Here is a 22,963-nt window from a genome sequence, read left to right as displayed (position 1 = left end):
CAGTGGAACAGTCATTTGAAACGTCAGCAAAGGACATGGGAGGATCCAACAACGTAGATATTAGTGGCTGGTTCAGAAACAATAAAGGATGTGCAAACCCTTCAGCTTTCCCTGCTCATCTTACTCATGCAATTAGTCCCAACCATACTCACATGATTTCGGCACATGGAAGTGGCTCCTCCAGGTATGGATCTGACCCCTTATATTGAAGAAGGGTGTCAGCTATCTTCTGTGGCTCTACACCCCATTTTCTAGGGCTCTACAGAGGAATTTCCATTGGGGATATATGTAGGGTGAGAGGGGCAGTATTAAGCAGGGAATAGGCAATCCAAGTTGGGTGTGATCAGGGTTGTGGAGGATGCACATAATTCCCCTGTAGCTCCCCAGAAATTATCTGGGAAAGGTGATAAATCCCCAGACTATATCTTTTCTATTGTGCAAACTCCACATTGGGGAATTCCCCCTGAAAGTGGGGGCTCCCTGGGCTACATAACAGTGGCCAGAGGAGTCCCTGCAAGCCCAACTCCACTGCCATGGAGTTATTGTGTTGCCTCTCTGGCCCAGAGCTGATATTGATTGAAAAAAGCCTCGAGGATAGGATTTGCAGGAGGCCTGGGCTGAGAGAGCTGTGGAGTTTATAAGCCAATTCTTTTGGGAAAAGAGGGCAAGCTCCATCTTCTGCCATTTGGGAGGAATTCTACCAGGATGTCTTTGTCAAGTCCCACTCCGTTACCCCTCAGGAGGGGGCAACTTGGCCTATTTTCTCAAAAACCTCTGCAATAGAGCAACAACAATCATAAAAGATGGTTAGAAACCCTCTCCCGACTAGTCATTTTTTTAGAAATTTCCTGCCTAAACTGCTGTCCAACACTGTTCCCTGCACCCTATATTCTTGTTCGCTATCATTTATTCAGAAGGTATAACAGGAAGTCTTTCCAATACCTATATTTGTTTCTAGTACACATTTATGCTTATCTAAAATGTGCCTACATGTTGATACACATCCATGTACATGAGCATGTTTTTCCAAGTCAGTACATTTTCTGAGTCATTAACTTCAAATGTGTATTTTTATTTCCCATAAAAGATTGCAGAATGGGGCATGAACACAAAAGTCTGTCTTTCTGAAATGTATTTTCAGATTCTTTTCTGGAATGTGGCAGCTACAGGTCATAACTGAACTAAAAATGGCTGTCTATTTGTTTAATGTGCTTTTCTTTGGATCCATCAGTCAAAATTTGCATTGTTTTCCCCAGGCAGTAACTGTACTCTAGGGTGCTCTTAGATAAGCACCAGAGGATGCTTCCAGAGGGTTCCTAACAGAAATGTTCCCATTGGCAAGCAGGGGGGGAGAAAAGATTTAATCAAGCATTTGAGTGCTGCTACTTCAAGTTTCCAAATAAAGCCTGGAAATAAGTTTAGAACTCAGCATAGTCTACCCTGAGTTGAACCCATACTGTGTTCATACACGCTGAGGAATCTAAGGAAAAAATGAGCTCAGTAATTTGATTAGGGTCCAATGTAAATCCCATTGAAAACAATGGAAAAAACTTTGGCTTCAGTGGGAACTGAATCAGGCCCCTACTTTATACAAACCTCTCCCATTTGCTGCTGTAGAATTGATTTTAGTTTTTTTAAATTTAATTTATTTGCTATTGTTGGGTGCATTTTATGTACATATTTGAGATTTCTGCCTATGGCTCTTTTTTTTTTTTTTTGCAGGAGTTTAAAATTTCTAGAAAGTAGTTATTAGGGCTGACTAGCATAGCCTGTAGGGGCCACCTTTCTTTACCCCAAATTTGACAGCGGCTTGTGTCATTATATTATAGGTAAGCACTAAAATAAAATGAGACTTGAATAGGGCCTTCTGTAAAACAAATCACTGGCTTGATTAAAATACAGAATTTTCCTACAAACAATCCTTGGGAAAATTTATTTAAAAACAAAATGCCCATTCCTGAAGGATGTGGTAGGTGCCCTTAAAATAATGTTACATTCATTCATATGCAATTGATTATCATGGCAATCACATTTTTCTTTCTATATCTTTCACCCAGTGGAGCACTTGGTCTAAATATTTTTAAAAATGACCAAACTGAGCACAATCTGGTCCTTGCTTTCCCCATTTAACCCAAGGACCCCGTTCTGTTTTAGCACAGAAGTCAATTACCTGCATACTCAGATTCTTGTATAGGTTTGGCAGGCAAAATTGTCAAAGCATGCATTGCCTCCAAGCTGGAAGTTTTTACAGTATCATAGGGATACTGTTCTTCATCAGGTACATCACGTGAATGTTCTGATTCATCCTCACCCACTTTTGCAAAATGTTTATCCTAAGCAAAAGAAAGGAAATTCAGGTAACACAGGGCTCACTTCAGGCTTGGCCAAAGTCAATGGAGTTGCATTCACTCGAATGGCTCAGGTGCATGGCTTCAGCGACCATTGATGGAGTTGGGCTGACTCCTGCCATTTCATGCCTGCAGACTGTGAACTGGGAGTTTTGTTCAACTGTTGAAGGGATGAAGATGAAAGGTTGCACAGAGTACACTGGTGCAGCAGAGTTTCTGTTTGCAGTTTAGAATTTAACTAAGGCTGCATACAAACTTAAAAGTGACTTTAATTTAAAAGTTAGTGGGACTCAGGCTCCTAAGAGGGAGATTTTCAAATAGCAGTTAGGAGTCTAATTTCCATCAACTTTTGCTGAGTATCATTTGTGCCTTTGAAAAGTCTCCCCTAAGTGCCTAAGTCACTTTGGAAATAGTAATCTGGTTCCTAAGTCACTTACTTTTGAAAATGTTACATAGAGTGTACCTTAACCAGCAAAGCACATTTTAAAAATTGTACATTTCACTGTAATATTTTCAATGTGTCATTTGTGCTATGCTGTTCAGTTACATAAATCAAGCAGCTAGGGAATAGAACTAATATTGTCACGGAGGGTATTTCTGTCCTTGGACTCTGTGAATCTGAACATCAGTGATTTATGTAATTACTCAGTCATCACAAATTGTAAAATAAAAATCTAACATTGAGAAGTCACTTTTGGTTAATAACTATTCAAATATTTGAGTCCTGAGTGCTTGCACTAGCAAATCTTCTGTTTCCAAGCAAACAAGGCAGGGCGGTGAATATTACTATATGGTAGAATTGCAATCAGCTTTCAAATTTGAATGAAAGTTCACTGCAATGTTTTTATTTGCCCAGCTCTTCTGTTGGCACTACTTGGATACTAATTGTCCAATTTATAGCACATGGTCTTGCCATTCTTGTTTACACCAACTTCTATTGATTTCAGAGTGATTTTTGAGATACACAGGTAAAACAGAATCAGGCCATAGATAAGTAATTGGCTGAGTAGTCTGCTCCTGTAACCCAGCTTCAGAAGTTCCAAGCCTATCTGGAAATAACCATTTTCCATGTTTATTTGAATACAAAATTGCACATTGGAGAACAGATGCATCTTATACTTTTGTAGATTTGATACTGAATGATTATTCTAAATACAATGTTACTGAAGTTCAAAATAGAACACAGCTATATACAGAAAATGAACCATATTCTTGGTATTTTCTAAAACAAGCATTGGTCTAATCCTGCTCCCACTGAAGTCAATTTAAAGCTTTCATTGATTCCAATAGGAGCAGAGTTAGGCCAAAACTAAGCACTTTTCAAAATCCCACTCTACATTCCAGATGCTCAGGCAGAAAGGATGGTCTTCCCACAACAGCATTACAGCAGGTGACAATCTTAAATTTCAAGTCTAAGTGAAAGTAAAGTAAAATTTTAGAAAGGAAGGGAAAAAAATACTTACAAAATTAGATGTTTTTCCAGGAATATTTCTGCTCTTGCCTTCTAAATAAAGTGGTCAGAAAGATTACAGCAAATATTATATATTCTATATAGAAGAGTGATATTATTTAGCATTTTATTAAAGGGAACAGAACTTAGTTAACTGTATAATATACTGAAAATATTCACATAGCTCACATAGTGAAAAATGCCAGCTGCCCCTGAGTAGATACATTAGTAAGGAAAGAGTCTTATGGAACCTCAGACCCACCCTTATTTCATCTGCACAGAGGCTATGAAGGCCAAGTTTTTCTCAAATGGGTGCCTAAAGCTAGGTGCCTAAATAATAAATAAATAAAAATATTGTAAGTAGTTTTATGGTTCCCATGACCATAGCATCTGAGCACCTCACAGTTAGAGCTTAGAAGAAAATGGTTTTCCTGTCCCATGGATATTTTTGGGAGCTCAATTTCTTCCTGTCTCAAATCTGGACAAAAAGTTGAAATCTCAACTATTCATGAACTGAAAAGAACCCCAATTTGTTTGGTTCTGGGCAATCAAAATGTTTCATTTTGATTCACAGCAGCCCTTATTTTGGCCATTTCTGCTAGAGGCTCAAACCTGCCATTCACTCAGCTAACCTCATCACTGGCCAGCATAGGGGAAATGGAGAACAATCTCCACAGTCTCTATTGTCCCACCTAGTGTTGCTCACAGACCAGGTCAACTCCTCCTGTGTCCGATCAGGAGTTGGGGGACTGGGGGGAACCTGGGCCCACACTCTACACCGGGTTCCAGCCCAGGGGCCTGTGGATAGCAGCTGTCTATATCTCCTGTATCAGCTGCATGACAGCTACAACTCCCTGGGCTACTTTCCCATGGCCTCCCCCCCAGCACCTTCTTTATCCTCAATGCAGGATCTTCCTCCTGAAGCCTGGTTATTCTTGTACTTCTCAGTCCTCCAGCAGTACACCTTCTCACTCCTTGCACCCCCCCCACTAACTGATGGGTGGTCCTTTCTAAACCAGGTGTCCTGATTAGTCGGCCTGCCATAATTGATTCTAGTATGTTCTTAATTGGCTCCAGGTGTCTTAATTAGCTTGCCTGTCTTAATTGGTTCTAGCAGGTTCCTGGTTGCCCTAGTGCAGCTCCTGTTCTGGTCACTCAGGGAACAGAAAACTATTCATCCAGTGGCCAGTATATTTGCCTTCGACCAGACTCCTGTACGTCCACTTGTCTGGGTCTGTCACAATATGTATTGTGTTATGTAGATCCTTTGGACATTCTAACTGACCCTGACCAAAAAACAAAAGAAACACACCCTTTTATGCATCATTGTTCTTCTGTAAGTTAGATTCAATACATGATTCCAGCAACAAAATATTGCACAATGTTGCATGGCCCAGCAGATGGCATTAAATGTTCATTTGTACTGTACCTGTACTACTGTTATCTATGTTTATACAGTCATCCGTGGGGGAGGAGAAACAGACTCCTGCAAACTATGGGCCTGACTCTCCACTCACTTACACCAGTTTACTACTATAGCTCTATTGACTTCACTGAAGTTACTCCTGATTTACACCAGTGTAAGTGAGAGGAGAATCAGGCCCTACAAACATAATGATGAAAACAAACCAGTGCTCTAAAGTTTCATTCTTTCATTTTCTATTTCAAGTTATAAAAATGACTCTCTATTCCTTGAGTTCCAAGTTAAACACCCTCAACATGACAGGAAAATGAGTCACACAGATCAATATTATTGGCCACATTCTCTAGTATTACCAAATGGAATTTGGAACAGGACAAGGCAGAGGTAGCCTCATTCCCAGCATAAATTAGAGCATCATAAAGACATCAATAACTTAAATTTATACGTGTATGCCCAGAGACCCAAGCCATTCTGATAGTAAAGTGGGTGAGGTTCTGTGACCTCTAATGTGGAGGAGGTCCAACTAGATGATCGTGATGGTCCCTTCTGGCCTTTAATGTCCATGAGTCTATGAGCCTGGGATCACTGGAGCTCAGAGGCATCCCAGTCATGCCTCCTTTCTTCTCGGAACACCTCTTCTGACCATGGGTGGTGAGAATGATCACATAGAGGCACAGCGCTGGTGCTGTTCTATCTAGGGATTCCCTTTACGCAAGGAGAACCCTCAGTTTTCTGGTTAAGTTATCTGTCCAGCTCCTTTCTGCTGACTGAGTAGTGCAAATCAGCCAGTACAGGGCGGAAAATCTTCCTCTTGTATCATGATGGACTTTCAATTCAATACCTTTTCTATAGTGGTGACGAATCTTATATACAGTAATGTAACATAATCAGCACAATGTGTATTGGGGCCTGATCTTCCAAACCACCGAGCACCATCTGGAAGGTGCATGGCAATTGAGGGCACGAACACTTTTCAGGATGGTGTTCATTTATTTATTATTTGTAATGTGCTTATACCCTCAGGTCTCAGTCAGATCAGGGCCCCATTGTGCTGGTGTTGTACAAATGCATGTAGGAGACAGTCTTTGTGCCAAAGAGTCTACAATCTAATTGACCTCTTCTTACCACTGTTATTTTCATTGGAAACTGAAGACCTGGTGTAGACTTGGCATTTCTCAGCATTTTCAGGTTGGTGACCCCTTATTCAAAGTCAAAACATCTTCACAGCTCCCTTACATTTACCAAAGTGCCACGGGTTACCATATTGCACATTAGTACCAAGTATCAAAATTGCCTTTTTATTTTAAATGAGACAACAGGGAAAACTTTGATTCTGTGGTCATACTAATTAAAATAGGAGTTCACAGGGTCTGAATCTGCACCCATGGACTTCAATGCAAGAAGATCTTAGAAAGGTCAGTGATTTCATTATGTTTCTAATACTGACATCAGACAGGAAGTTGTGTTTTAATAAACAGCCCAACCTGCAGATGCTTAGCCAATCTCTCCAAACCCCTTTGATATACAAAATTGGGTTGACAATTTTTCAAGGGTAAGATTCTCTTAGGCAGTTTCTAGTTTGTCTGGAAATATCATGAAAAATGCCCATCTCATGTATTTAGGCATCTCTGTTTTAGGCCTTAGTGAGGACATGCAGGATCCTCAAAAATTATGTGGGTTCAATTCAAGGGATGAGCAGGAGAATAGGCTGGCCTCTCTTCCAAGACTACGGGGAGGAAGCAGGAAGCTGCCAGTAAGTGCCAGCTGTAGGGAGGTTTTGCTGTGATGTGGCCACTTGTTCACTTAGAAGTGAATCGAAAGAGAACACGTCACTGAAACCACCAGACAGGTTGGTTTTATTTTATCTGAGTTGGTTCTTTTCACCACAAAACCTACTTCCTATTGGTGCTGACTGGAAACATCACCTAGTGGTTAGGGGGTCCCTTCCTTCTTAATACGGGGAACCAAGGGGTTAGTTCCTTCTTAATAGGGGAACCCAGGCCCTGTGACAGTTACCAAGGTCTACCTAAAAGCACCTTAAGGCTGCCTGCCGTGGGCCACTTCCTACCCTCTTCCCTATGGTCCAAGCTTTGCAGTCTGTAGCAAAAGATAATGAAAAAAATACACTACCTACACCTTTAGCCTGTCTGAGCCCAGCAGGAAAGCTCCTCTTTTCCCAGAGAAGCTTCTACAGCATCCCTTCCTAGGAACTCCCAGGGTAGACCTTTCTCCCTGCCTTGTCAGCCCCCTTCAGAGCTGTCTGGATTCCTTTTAAGCTCCACCTCCATCTGGAGCATGCTCTGCAGCTGCAGCTGGGCATGGGCAGCTGGGCCCAGAGTTGCTCTTTAACCCCTTCAGACCTAGTGCAGGGTTTATACACCCTGTAACATCCTCTATTAAAAAAGCACTTTGATGCTATTTTAAAGTAAAAAGTAAGGGGGTGGTGGATGTACACATTTTAGCAAACGTCCTTTATGTGTGAATGTGTAACACGTGGCAAGATGCACGTGTTGTACAATAAATGTAGGGTACCGGCTTTACATCCAGCACACGTGTTTGGTTAATAGAGCCCTTGATTTCACAAAGCACTGATGTACATTCTTTTCATTAAGCATGTTCCATTGAAGTCTTGGGGTGAAATCCTGGGCCCATGGATGTCAGTGGGAATTTTCGCCACTGATTACAGTGGGGCCAAAATTTTACCCATGAAGTCAATGCGACTTAAGTACATGCTTAATGTTAAACATGTACTTAAATGCTTTACTGAATGAGGGCTAGAGAGCACCTTATAATTAGGATCAGGGCCTTATAAATAGGAGAAGTTTAATTTTTTTTTCTAAATTAAAATGGATTTTTTTTGCAAAAGGTCAATCACCCGATTGTTTTAAAAGAGATCAAGTGTTTTGATAATTTAAATCAGATCTGATGGTACAGACACCTGTGCCCATGAAACTTGGCCTAAATGGGGCAAGATAGATATAGATAAAAAGGCACTTTAAAAAAAAAGCTTTGTACATTCTTCCCTCCCATGGTTTTTAGAAACAATGAACCATTTCATTAACAATTCAATGTTTGTTGTTTTAAATCTCCATTTTATATGCAGCAGGGTAACTTATTCCGTGTGATGTAGAACTTTTTAATGCATGAGGCCACAAAATCAGTATTCTTCTTGTGTGCTGGTAGTTTTTGGCCTCATTCATTCATTGATACCTGAGTTGTGTATATTTCTTACAATAGATCAACACACCTGGGTTCTGATTCTATATTCTTTGCATATCCCAAACTATCCCAAACTATTGCTGACACCAAGGGTAATAAGAATAGTAAAAAGAAAACAGAATGAAAAATGTTATTGAGAAGAAACATGGTATAAATGGTAACACAGTTTTTTACCTCTGTGGTTTAACTCTAGCTTACTTGCTGCATTCATGTTTGGCCAAGATCTAAAGAAGTAAAAGAGAACAAATGCAGTCACCAAAATATCAAAGTTTATCAAAACCTCATTGAAGGATTAGCATAACAGAATGAGGGAACTGCTAATCATTTAAGTGAGAAAACGTTTTTGGTAACTGTGGGAAAATTGATGATTTTGGGGCCTCTTGGGTCTTGGTTGTATTGCCAGTAATATGTTGCAGTTACATAGGACCCATCTTTCCTATGCAAGAATCTCAAAGCATTTTACAAATATGAATTAATTAAGCATTGTAGGTAAATAGTATAACTCCTGTATTGGTGATTCAGTAGATGGCACTCTGCCTTCTGAATCTGATCTGATCCAGTGTCTAAACATGCGCCCCGATGAACCACCAAGATGTGAGCACAGAGGATTCATATGCACAGATCTCTCCCTTCACTGTTGGAATGATGGCTCTGTCTGTCACCCTCATCCGCCTCACCCCTTTGTATTTCAGATCTTACTGTCCCAGTACTTATATGGATCCATCATTGTAGTATGTGAGCACCTACCAACTATTAAAAAACAGGAAAATAACTATGTTTTTGAATTTAGATGTAACCAGGATTAGGAATAAATTTACACACACCCCATCACCCTACTATCTGAGCAGCTTCTCTAGGAAATGCGGAGGGTTAGCAAAATATCAGCTCTAAACTTTTGGCTCCAAACTCCCCCCTGTACTTAGAGCTGTCCTGTAGCTTCTGCTCTTTTTTGTCTTATCTCTTGTAGCAGCTACTGAACAAAAAATGAAGCTGAGTGGTTTCCTGTTTAGTGAGCTCTCTTCAAACCACACTGGATTCATCTGACCTTTAGCTGGCCAATGTTTGAAGCAGCTATACATCAATAATGAAATTCTTATAATTATTTATCAGGGCTTTAAAAATAATAAATTTACTTACCTATTCATTGGCAAAGTTAGCTTCCTGTTTTTCAGATCTGTTGGTCGTTCTACTATAGTTTTCCTGTTGACTCTGATTCAGTAGAAAATAACTTAATTAGAAAATAGTAATATGTTGGAAACAAGCTTCAATGGGAGCAAAATTAGGCCCATGTATCTTAGAAGTTTTTCAAATCTGGAAAACTATATGTATAGCTGAATGACATTTCTTCCCCCCCCACCCCATGTCTTTCCCTCTAATGGGTGGATTTGACTTTTGCCGGTTCTTGTTTTTAACAATTTAGAACCAAATTGTTCCCTATGCAAAAAGAAAGGGGGAGAAAAACCCACTGGTGACAGGAAACTTTGAATTCCAACTTCCAGTGACATCATTCCGTTAGAGTGGGGATGCATTAACTTCTTGTGGAAGGGAAAGCGAATTAAGCTACCAAAACCTATGACTATCCAGGCATGAACTCCATGCCAGAAACTGTGATTGGGAAATGGGATGGATCACTCAGAATTGACCTGTTTTGTTCATTCCCTCTGAAGCAGCTGGCACTGGCCACTATCAGGACACAGGGCTAGATGGACCATTGGTTTGACGTGGTATGGCTGTTCTTATGGACAGTGGGACACTTGCTGAACAGAAGGGCATACACATGAAGCTCTTGTCCTGATCACTCCCTTCATGGCAACATAGCTCTGCTTCCCTGCCATGCCCTTTCCACTTGCAGTTGCTCCTGAGACCCTTTGGAGTGGGGTTTCTTCTAGAAGGCAGGGAAACCCAGGTAAAATAATACTGATCTATGACTCAATCCTGCAAACTCCTGCCAGCTTAATTTCTAAAGACTACTCCCATGCTTAAAGTTAATCATGCACTCACGTATTTGCAGGAAGAGGGTCTTACAACTAACTCACTTCATGATCTCCATAGATTTCAAGGGTGACAATTCCCCTGTGAGCAGTTTTCCCTAGCTCAATTTCTGGCTTGCTCACTCCAGATCCACAGAGCCAAACAATGCAGCTTTCTTATGTAGGGTTTTGCTGTGGTCTCTGATTCGTGCAACAGAGGCACTGCTCCCTCCTTCTGCATGATAGGGAGTTCTCCATGCCATTTAGCACCCATTCACCTTTGTTGCAGAAGGGAGTATGTGGCCTTTAAGTTAATGGTAGCATTTTCCAGCGTTTGCCATCAATGATATTCATTCTCTAGCTAGAGCATGTTCAGAAATCTTAATTCCATATTTGTGACAGTGCCCTTCATTGACACAAAGTACCATCATGCCCATTTCAATTCATGATTCAAGTCACATTATTTATGGTTCAAAGATATTAAGGAAGAGGAAATGTAGGGTAGCATTAATTTTAAGTGTCCATTGACTAATGTTTAATTGCTGACAAAATGCAATGAAACACCTACAGAAATACATCTGACATTTACACTAATGCCAGCTGAATTCAGCACGATGGATTCTATTATAATAGATTATGATTAATTCATGATGAAATGGATACATAAAAGTTTCTATTCCAAAATCAGAAATTTGCCAAGAATCGTGATACTAAGGGCCATATTTTGGTACACTTACTCAAATTCAGGGGTAACTTACTTCACACAGTTCCATTGACTTCAATGGCACTACATGAGGGGTAAGGTGCAATTTACCCTGAGTGAGAATATCAGAATCTGGTTCTAAGCAATAACAGGATCAATTCCCAGCCTAAAAAGAGTTAAAGAGATTCATTTTCATTTCTTGACCTTTCTCCTAGCTCCTCACTCTCCATAAATTTGTCCCACGTGTGAACAGTGACACACAGAACAACTGGTAGTATCCCATTCAATATTATCACATCCAACTTCAGCACTTTAAATGAGTCCAATACTGGGCATTTGCTTTTTCATTAGATTGCTAATTTCCATGGATAATGCAACAATTATTCCTGTGAGTAATCTTTATTCACAAGAGATGGTACATTTCACAGTCTGGTCCAAAATGTTCACTGGCACGTTTGGGTTGGTTGAACATTATTAATTATTATTATTGTATTTATTATTTATAGTGCAGCAGCAATGAGGGGCCCCATTCATAGACCAGGGCCCCAATGTACTAGGCATAAATACATAAAAAAAGCAATTCCTGTCCCAAGGAGCTTACAATCTAAATAAAGGACAAGAGAAAACAGACAGATACACCTAACAGGTAGCATGAGCACAAGGTAACAATGACACAAAAGTAGGTCAGCAGGAAAGAAGTGGACCAAGGAACACATTTAGGATGTGGAACCAGTGCATTATGTAGTTACACTCCCAAAAAATCAATGAGACTAATCATGGGATGAGAATTACTCATGTGAGTAATGCCTGCATGATCAGGTTCCTTGATAGAAACACTGTCTCAAAAGAAACACTAGGCCATTATTTCTGCAGGGGAAATGTCTGTTTTAAACTTCACAGCTGAACAATAGTGCAAGATGTGACCAAAGGATCCTGTTTCATATCTCAGTGCCGCTTATCCTACTCCATAACTCAAAATTATGTTCAGTATAAGTGTTTACCACGGCAGTTGTTAACTAATTTCATTATTAAGACACTAGTAAAATAACTAGCTTAGGTCCTGAACTGTGGTTAAAAATGTTACACATGGTGCGTGTAGAAGTGTGATTAAAACTTTAGTGGCTTAGAAATCACAAGGTCATTTTGTTATATTGTGGTTTAGCGAGCATTGTGTTGCTCATTTCCTTTTCTGATAAAATCTTTTTTCAAACACTGTAGCTTAGTACAAGCGTTCTGGTCAGCAGAAGCATCGGTCACAGGCATTATGACTCTGATGAAGCAAAACTGAAATCAGTGGAGTTAAAGTCAATGGGACATGCTTAAAGTTAATCATAGGTAAAATTCTCAAATGCACTGAAGTCTCTTTTTCAAAAATGAGGTAGGTATGATGGCTTCCATCTTGGCTAACCCACTAAAGACTGAATCAGGGACCTTCAGAGCTAAAAGCACTGGATGCTATAGCTTGAGCTAAAGAGCCAAGATTCTGTAGCTCGGGGCTCATATCTCATAACTCATATTTTCTCTAATACACACTCACTGATGGGCCACATAGGCCCGTAGGCCCACATCCTCAAATGTATTCAGGTGTCTACCTACATGGGAATTCGGGATCTTAATACTTTTGAGGATGTGGGCATGGAGGACCTAACTGCTAACTGACTATCACTTTTTTTGAAAATGAGACTTAGGTTCCTAAGTCACTTAGGTGCTTTTGAAACGTTTTATCCTACGTGCTTACATGTTTTGCTGAATTGGAGCCTATATTATTTTTAATCCAAAAAGCTCCTTTCCCCCAATACATCAGTAATAGGATGCTCAGTGGAAAAAATATACAGAAGACAACATTTTATTCAATGTTGTGAGTAGTAGATAACATTGAATAAAACTGATGCTCAGGTAAACAAATAAAATACAATTAGAATACTGAGGCCATCAAACTGCCAATGGTTCCACCTTGGCAGACTCCAGCATCCATACAGAGTCGTGTTTTGTTTTTCACTAAGGTGAATGTTGGTATCAAGACTGATAATTTGTTAATATTTATCTCCTTTTTAAAAATCTTTTTTAAAAAACGCAAATAAACATTTGGAACAGCTTCTCTTATTAAAGCCTACTTAGCAGATTTATGTAACTGATCATTGGCAAAAAATTTAAAATGGTGATTGATATGTATGTTTTTATTTACATTGTTAGGACACTACAATGAAAGTGTGTTGGGGGTATGTCTACACGGCAAAATTTTATATATATATATGTATATACACACACACACACACACACACACACAACTCAGCTGACCCCGACTCACACTACAGGACTAAAAATAGCAATGTAGACATTTGGGCTTCGGCTGTAGCCTGGATTCCAAGACTGTCCCCCACACTGTTGTTTCAGAGACCAGACTGCAGATCAAGCCCAAATGTCTACACTGCTCTTTTTAACCCTATAGCACAAACTTGACGCAGTTGATGCAGGTTTGTGCATCTTTTTTTACAGTGTAGCTGTACTATGGATGTCCTTGATAACATTTTAAAAGGACACACACGAATAAACAGACTCACCAGTTATCTCAAGATCAAATCAAATAACCCAGGGGTGAACAAACTTTTTGGCCCAAGGGCCACATCTGGCTATGGAAATTGTATGGCAGGCCATGAATGCTCTCAAAATTGGGGGTTGGGGTGCGGAAGGGGGTGAGGGCTCCGGCTGGGGGTGTGGGCTCTGTGGTGGGTCCAGAAATGAGTTTGGTGTGCGGGAAACGGCTCCGGGCTGGGGCAAGGATTTGGGGTGTGGGGCAGGGGAGGGCTCTGGCTGGGGGTACGGGCTCTGGGGTAGGACTGGGGATCAGGGTTTGCAGTGCAGGAGGGTGCTGTGGGCTGGTACCAAGGGGTTCAGGGGGCAGGAGGAAGATCAAGGTTGGGGCAGGGGGTTGGGGCATAGGTGGGGGTCAGGGGTGCAGGCTCTGGGCAGCGCTTACCTCAAGCAGCTCCCGGAAGCAGCGGCATGTCCCCCTTCTGTCTCCTATACAGAGGCGCAGCCAGGCAGATCTGAACACTGCCCCATCCATAGATGCCACCCCTGCAGCTCCCGCTGGCTGTGGTTCCTGGCCAATGGGAGCTGTGGGGGCAGCACTTCGGGTGGGGGCATTTTGTGCGGAGCCCCTTCACTGCCCCTACGTGTAGGAGCCAGAGTGGGGACATGCCGCTGCTTCCAGGAGCCACGCAGAGCCACAGCACATGCAGAGTGGGGCAAGCCTCTGAGCCCACTCCCCAACTGGAGTGCTGGAGCGGGACAAGCCCTGGATCCTGCTCCCTGGAGGGAGCTCGAGGGCCAGATTAAAATGTCTGAAGGGCCAGATGCGGCCCCCAGGCCGCAGCTTGCCCACCCCTGAAATAATCCCACAGGAACATAAATATAACAAAATTTAACCACCATGTTGGTTAAATGAAAATGTCAGAAGTGCCAACTAGGGACATTTCCTTAGCATTTTTCCAGAGAGTACCCTGGTGCTGAATAGCAGTAACCAGCTGCAAAAATACAAGCACGATTTTTACACTCAGAACACAAAAGGTTAGAAAAAATTAAAGCTGCTTCTATTAGGGAAACAAATCCCCAAGTATATGTGGTATGAATCCTGCTCCTCTAGTCCTCTGACAACACAGGTATTCAAAACTGACAATTAAGATACACACTACGTACTTATATCTATATTATAGCCTAATCTTCTGATTTGGAATTGCTGCAGTGAATCCAAGTCTGGCTATTTGGCACTGGATGAAAGAGATTGAAAAAAAATATCACTGTGGCTGAAGAAAAGCACAGAACTATGATAAGGTATGTTTCAAACAGCAAGTATTTTGTCATCCTGTAAAAGATGGAAATATTTTACTTAGCCTTTCTTCTTATTTCCAAATACTTACTGAAACTAGCCCTTTAAAAAAACCTGCTGCTGCTAAACACAGATTATATTATATTTCATTTTTAAAAAGCGATAGAGTGCTGCACTTTGAAACTTGGAAGGAATTTGGCATTTGGCAGTATAAAGAAGGGTCATTTTCCCTCCCAGAACTCTTCTGTCCGCACAGACCAAACTTGTTCTGCCACCAAGGAAGTGTTTCTGTCCAGGTGAGGTCAGACTCTGTACTATAATCTAGATGCACAGCATTGCAAAGCTTCCTCAGGGAGAGCATTGTACCTCAAGAGGGGAGAATGTGCATTGCATGCTCTATCATGCCTTTCAGTGATACAGTCTGTGCTCTCTCCTGGACCACCACATTGGGTTTGCTTCCTCCTTGTGCAACACCGTTTGTACAGGGATTCATTACACACAGTGAAGGGCAGTGCCAAATTTCTCCATTAATTTTATGCTGTGTATTGCTTTATGCTTAGCAACCTATATCACACCCTCAATCCAAACCATCCTGTGACACCCAATAACTTTCACAGATGTACTCAAATACTTGGCATTGTTATTACCAGCAAAGTTTGAAGCAGTAACTTCCTGACTGAACTCTTTTTGTGAGGAGTAGCATGAACCTTAGGACCTGAAAGGTAACTAGATATGCTTGGAAAAAAAATGCAGGTTAGGGGTTTGTCGAATGTGTAGTTATTACTCCTATAACTGTGTTTGTGCCAAGTGTTTTCTTATCTACAATAGCCGTTCTGTTACAGGCACAGCATAGAGAAAGGAGCTTAGGAGAACAGTGGGGAGAAATATAAATACTTATTAACTGTGATACGAACTGTCTCTGCAGTGGATCTCTGCTAAACTCACCCTCAGTCATGGATTCTGCAGAAGGATCAGGGTACAAGTGGAAGTACAGCTATCACATATACATACTTTGTAGGTTTTCTGCCCAACTAGCTAGAAGCAAAATATTTCTTTGTGAGTAAGAGAAGGAGGATTGGGAAGGGAATGTGAATAGTAGATACAATCGCAATTAAAAGAAAGAGTTGTCCAAATTCAGCCCTGCCCCGCACCACCGAATTCAATGGGAATTGCCCACTTTCTATGCTGAATTTAGCCCAATGTTGTTGTTGGCCTGATTATAATATAGTTAACGCATGTTCTCACCACTAGGTTGCTCCCACCTGCCTGAACACAGCATTGCAGGGGACTGTGCCTCTTGCTCAGCCTCTGGCCAGAGGACTTCCTCGGCCGCAGTGGCCACTTCTAGCCGGTCTCTTCCCCAAACTCCCTCATTAATCTTCTGTGTCTCAGTCCTCTGGCCAAGTCACACAACAGTTCAGTCCCCTTACGGGCTTTAGCTTTACCAAAGGTCCTTCACCTCTCCTGGGCTTGACTCAAAACAAAAGACTTTTTCACCCCTCCAGGGCTTGACTTCAATTCTTCCCCCTTGTTAGGGTATTGACCCCCCGAGACTTTTCCATGCTGGGAGTCTAAGTGCTACTTAAAATAGTCTTCCACCCCTCATGGGCTTCTAATTCACTGGTCCTCACAGACTCTAACTCGAGGCTCCTCTCCACTCTAGGGTCCCCCCACAGGAGTTAACCCTGATCCTGTAACTCTGCTTTCTGGTCACAGTGACTCACAAACTACTGGACCTTCCTATAGACCCTTCCCAGAGAGAGAGAGAACTCTCCCTAGCTCTTCAGAGGTAGGAGCATATGACGGAAGAGTAACTAATATTATACCTATATTTAAAAAAGGAAAAAAAGTGATCCAGGCAATTACAGACCTGTTAGTCTGACCTCAGTAGTATGCAAGGTTTTAGAACAAATTGTGAAGGAAAGAATAACTAAATTCATAGAGGTAAAGGGGATACAATGCAACATGAATATATCAAAGATACATAGTGCCGGACTAACCTGATTCCTTCTTTGAGAAAATACCTGATTTTTTAGATAATGGAATGCAACAGATCTAACATAGTTGGACTTTAGTAAAGCATTTGACATAATGTCACATGGGAATTTATTAGTTAAATTAGAGAAGATGGGGATCAGTACAAGCCTTGTAAGGCAGTAAGGTCAAGGAGAGAAGGTAACAGGTTGTGCTGAAGGGAAACTATTGGTCTGGAGGGAGATTTACTAGTGGAGTTCCTCAAAGATCAGTCTTGGGCCAATCTTATTCAATAGACCTGGGCACAAAAAGTTGGGAAGCATTGACAATACAGAGGAGAATCAGAACATTAAACAGGAAGATCTGGATGACCTTGAAGACTGGAGTCACAAAATGGGATGAAATTCCATAGTACACTTAAGATCTAATACTAAGAATTTCTGCTATAAGCTGGGGGCTCAACAGTTGGAAGTGACATAGCAGGAGAGAGACCTAGGATAGCTATAAACCATCAATGTGATGTGGCTGTGAAAAAGGCAAATGTGATCCTAGATGTATCAGGCAAGGTATTTCCAGCAGAGATAGAGAAATATTAATAAGATTTTACAAGGCACTGGTAAGATCTCACTTGGAATACTGGGTACCATTCTGGTCACCCAAGTTTGAGAGATGAATGTAAACTGGAACAGGTGCAGAGAAGATGGATGATCAGGTGAATGGAGGACTTATGAGAGGAGACTGGAAGAGTTTGGTTTGTTTAGTCTAACAAAAGGAAGACTGAGATGGGATTTGATTGCTTACTAGAAATACACTAGGGGGGTAAATACCAGAGAGGGTGAAGAGCTATTTAAGCTAAAGGAGAATGTTGGCACAAGAACAAATAGGTATAAACTGGCTATGAACAAATTCAAGCTGGAAATTGGAAGAAGGTTTCTAACCATCAAAGGAGTGAGGTTCTGTAACAGCCTCCCAATAGGAGTTGTGGGGGCAAACAACTTAATTACTTTGAAGAGAGAGCTGGACAAATTTTTGAGAGCAGTTGTATAACAGGTTGTTTGTGATGGAAGAGAGCAGGGCTCAACATCCCTGGGACTCACTTCTGGTTTATGTCATATGTTCCTAAACCTTATGCTTCAGGGTTTCAGCCAGCTACTAGCATGGGTCAGGAAGGGATTTCCCTCACCATGTATTCTGGGAGGTTTTTTTTTTTATCTCCTTCCACTGAAGCATAGGGTTGGCCACAGGTGGAGATGGGACATTGTGGGGTAGGTCAGGGCTTTGAGGTGGTACTGAACATTCTCTCAGGTTGGCTGGTTCTTGCTCACGTGCTCATGATCTAACTGATCACCATATGTGGCACCAGGAAGGGATTTCCCCCCTCATCAGATTGTCAGTGACCTCTTTTTTTTCCCACCTTCCTCCAGTGTGTGTGGACACAGCTCATTTGCCTGAATTATACAGGGAACGGGGAAGAGACTCTGGCCCTGGTGCACCTTAGTCCCTCCTATTCTCTGCCTGTGTCACATGATAGTCTAGTTTCCTATGGGATGTAACACTTTGATTTTATTTCAGTTCTGTTGGGTTAGCATGCAGATGTTGGGTGCTGTTGGTGGTCTATACTTTATAGCAGGTTAGCATGAATGATCTATGACTCTCTGTCCCACTCCACTGAGTTCCCAGTTCTATTTAAATAGTATTCACCCTCCTTCACCACCATAGCTGGGGTCAGTTTCTAATTAAGCCCCATTACAGCCAAGTGAGGTCACCATTTAGCTCTTCTGTTGTCATAGAATCTCAGGGTTGGAAGGGACCTCAGGAGGTCATCTAGTCCAACCCCCTGCTCAAAGCAGGACCAATCCCCAATTTATGCCCCATATCCCTAAATGGCCCCTTCAAGGATTGAACTCACAACCCTAGGTTTAGCAGGCCAAAGCTCAAACCACTGAGCTATCCCTCCCCCCGAAGCTGCTATCCCTCAGCCTCACTGAGGGACTAAGTCATAGGCAAGGCTGAGCCCAGGTCACCTCAAAGGGCTAGCCAGCTCATAGCAAATATTAATAGCCCTTCTCTAAGAATCATTGAGAGCTTGAGTCAGTGCTATTGTTCCCACTTCCTAGCCTCTGTCGAGCTTCTCAGACTCCTCCAGAACTGACTGGTAGAGAGCTTGATCTGGAATGAAGAATTCAGGTGAGACTAGGAGCTGGATAGAATTTTGTTCTTTATGACTGTCATAAATATAAAGGGAAGGGTAAACCCCTTTGAAATCCCTCCTGGCCAGGGGAAAGCTCCTCTCACCTGTAAAGGGTTAAGAAGCTAAAGGTAACCTCGCTGGCACCTGACCAAAATGACCAATGAGGAGACAAGATACTTTCAAAAGCTGGGAGGAGGGAGAGAAACAAAGGGTCTGGGTCTGTCTGTAGTCGTTTTGGCCAGGGACAAAACAGGAATGGAGTCTTAGAACTTTTAGTAAGTAATCTAGCTAGGTATGTGTTAGATTATGATTTCTTTAAATGGCTGAGAAAAGAATTGTGCTGAATAGAATAACTATTTCTGTCTGTGTATCTTTTTTGTAACTTAAGGTTTTGCCTAGAGGGATTCTCTATGTTTTTGAATCTAATTACCCTGTAAGATATCTACCATCCTGATTTTACAGGGGGGATTTCTTTATTTCTATTTACTTCTATTTTTTATTAAAAGTCTTCTTGTAAAACACTGAATGCTTTTTCATTGTTCTCAGATCCAAGGGTTTGGGTCTGTGGTCACCTATGCAAATTGGTGAGGCTTTTTATCCAACATTTCCCAGGAAAGGGGGGGTGCAAGTGTTGGGAGGATTGTTCATTGTTCTTAAGATCCAAGGGTCTGGGTCTGTAGTCACCTAGGCAAATTGGTGAGGCTTTTTACCAAACCTTGTCCAGGAAGTGGGGTGCAAGGTTTTGGGAAGTATTTTGGGGGGAAGGACGCGTCCAAACAGCTCTTCCCCAGTAACCAGTATTAGTTTGGTGGTGGTAGCGGCCAGTCCAAGGATAACGGGGGTAATATTTTGTACCTTGGGGAAGTTTTGACCTAAGCTGGTAAAGATAAGCTTAGGAGGTTTTTCATGCAGGTCCCCACATCTGTACCCTAGAGTTCAGAGTGGGGGAGGAACCTTGACATGGTGGCAGAGGTGGGATTAACCTGAAATCATTTTGAGATCCAGTTGAGATTTTTTGAACTAGAAATACAGATTTTAAAAAGGAATTTTTAGGAAGTCCAGAAAGCAGCTTTGAAACTGAAAGCAGCTTGGTTTCTCTCTGCTTTGTGGCCAAGCAGAGACAAAAGGGGATTATCTTGTGAATTGCAGGTTTTCTTTGCCTGGAGGCAGGGTACTTAACTCCTGCAGGGAAATTCACAGTCTTCCAACCCAGAGGTTTTTTTTTCTTTTCTTCCTAAAAGTAAATAGGGGGTGTGTGCTCTAACCATTTGCCTGGAGACAAAAGTGGCAGGGTTTTTTTTAGGATTTTGATTTTTTTTTTGTTTTACAAGGAGCACAGGTTTGAAAAGAAATTTTTTTTTCTTTGGGCTGGGTAAGCAGGTTTCCAAGTAGTTGGAGGTTTTTTGCTTTAATTTGGGCCCAGAGCAGAGACAAGGGAATTGTCTTTTTCTGTAGGCTGACAATCACTATCAGAGAATAGGTATTCTATTCCAGCACAGCAAAATTTTACAGCCAAGTTTTGTTTGTTTATTTCTAAACCTCGGGTGTAAAGTTAGTTAAAAACAGAGAGGTTAGAATGGCCAAATCCTCGGCTCGACTACAGCTGGAATTAGCCAAATTTCAGGCTGAGGAAAAACAAAGGGAACATGAAAGACAGATAGAACTCATGCGGCTGGAGAAGGAGGTACAGGAGGCTGCCCACAAGAGGGAAATGGAGGCAAGGAAGCATGTGGAGGAGATGGAGAGGATAAAGGCCCAGCAGAATATACCAACAAACCCTAGCAATCCTTCTCCAGGTACCACTTCCCATCCCAGAAAGTTCCCCACCTACAAGGCAGGTGATGATACTGAGGCCTTCTTAGAAAACTTCGAAAGGGCCTGCCTTGGGTACAACATCTCTACTGACCAATACATGGTAGAGCTGAGGCCGCAGCTCAGTGGACCCTTAGCTGAGGTGGCAGCTGAAATGCCTAAAGAACATATGAACAAGTATGAACTGTTTAAATCCAAGGCGAGAGTCAGAATGGGGATAACACCCGAGCAGTCTCGTCGGAGGTTCCGAGCCCTAAGGTAGAAACCAGACATGTCATTTACCCGACATGCCTACCACATTGTGAAACATTGGGATGCCTGGATATCAGGAACAAGTGTTGAATCTCCAGTAAATTTGCCCTTCCTAATGCAAATGGAACAATTCTTAGAGGGTGTTCCTGAGGAAATAGAAAGATACATCCTAGATGGGAAACCCAAAACTGTAATCGAGGCAGGAGAGATTGGAGCCAGATGGGTGGAGGTGGCAGAAAAGAAGAAAACTGGTCGCAGTTGGAGCGGAGACCAGAAGGGACCACCCCAGACCACACCCTATTACCGGGGGCCGCCCAAAGCCCCACCTACCTCCCAAAGAACCCTCCAGACCCCTTATCGTCCCACCACCCCGTTCTCCAGCAACCCACCTCGCCCCGGTGACCCGTCAGCTGGACGATGTTTTAAATGTAACGAGCTGGGGCATGTAAAGGCCAACTGCCCCAAGAACCCCAACAGATTACAGTTCATTGCACCGGAATCACACCAGAGGTCCACAGGCCCAGATACCTCCCAGATACCCTTGGAGCGGAGGGAAACTGTGAGTGTGGGCGGGAAGAAGGTCACCGCGTGGAGGGACACCGGAGCACAAGTGTCAGCTATCCATGCTTCCTTAGTGGACCCCAATTTAATCAACCCAGAGATCCAAGTGACGATTCAACCCTTCAAGTCCAACTCTTTCAATTTGCCTACAGCCAAGTTGCCTGTCCAGTACAAGGGCTGGTCAGGAATGTGGACTTTTGCAGTCTATGATGATTATCCCATCCCCATGCTGTTGGGGGAAGACTTGGCCAATCACGTGAAGCAGGCCAAGAGGGTGGGAACGGTCACCCGCAGCCAGGCTAAACAAGCCGTGGGGCCTAGCTCTGTTCCGGAAACTTCTATCAGGGCCCGGTCAGAGGTGATGGACCCGGACCCCAGGCCAATGTCTGCAACAGCAGTAGTGGATCCAGTCCCAGAGACCCAGACGGAACCAGTCCCAGAACCGGAACCAGCCAAACAACCAACACCAGACCCCATGCCAGCACTGAATCCAGTACTTGCAACCTCAACACCAGAGGGCCCCACCGAACCTGAACTGGCAGCAGCCGATAACCCTACACAAGAGGCTCAGCCGGAGCCTGAATCCCAACATAGTGCACCAGCGGAGAGCGGTTCACAGTCAACAGAAACAGCTCCATCCCCTATATCGCTTCCAGAGGGACCAAGCCTATGTCCCCAATCCAATGAGGAACTGATGTCTCCAGCATCAAGGGAACAGTTCCAGACCAAACAGGAAGCAGATGAAAGCCTCCAGAGAGCGTGGACGGCGGCACGGAGCAACCCACCGCCTCTCAGCTCTTCTAATCGATCCAGGTTTGTTGTAGAAAGAGGACTTTTATACAAGGAAACTCTTTCTGGGGGACACCAGGAAGACTGGCATCCTCAGAGACAGTTGGTAGTTCCAACTAAATACCGGGCCAAGCTCTTGAGCTTAGCCCATGATCACCCTAGTGGCCATGCTGGGGTGAACAGGACCAAAGACCGTTTGGGGGGGTCATTCCACTGGGAGGGAATGGGCAAGGATGTTTCTACCTATGTCCAGTCTTGTGAGGTGTGCCAAAGAGTGGGAAAACCCCAAGACCAGGTCAAAGCTCCTCTCCAGCCACTCCCCATCATTGAAGTTCCATTTCAGCGAGTAGCTGTGGATATTCTGGGTCCTTTTCCGAAAAAGACACCCAGAGGAAAGCAGTACATACTGACTTTCATGGATTTTGCCACCCGATGGCCGGAA

At 42.6% G+C, this 22,963-nt stretch overlaps 1 protein-coding gene across 5 annotated transcripts in view; it reads left to right on the top strand.

Annotated features, from left to right (window-relative positions):
- The window catches only part of ZNF518B (zinc finger protein 518B), a 154,696-nt gene that overhangs the window by 64,563 nt on the left and 67,170 nt on the right, over positions 1-22,963 (top strand). For 4 of the 5 annotated variants that reach the window (XR_012158720.1, XR_012158716.1, XR_012158721.1 and 1 more), the window contains exon 2: positions 14,859-14,947. The exons of the other annotated variant lie outside the window; for it this stretch is intronic. The gene's annotated coding sequence lies outside the window, so the exon portion shown is untranslated. The remainder of the gene's footprint in view (positions 1-14,858; positions 14,948-22,963) is intronic. 5 annotated transcript variants of the gene reach the window in all.

This window comes from Lepidochelys kempii, chromosome 4 (genome assembly GCF_965140285.1).
Source record: "Lepidochelys kempii isolate rLepKem1 chromosome 4, rLepKem1.hap1, whole genome shotgun sequence".
NCBI classification, from domain to species: Eukaryota; Metazoa; Chordata; order Testudines; family Cheloniidae; genus Lepidochelys; species Lepidochelys kempii.
Note: the sequence above shows the minus strand (reverse complement) of the source record. Positions and strands in the feature narration are given on the sequence as shown.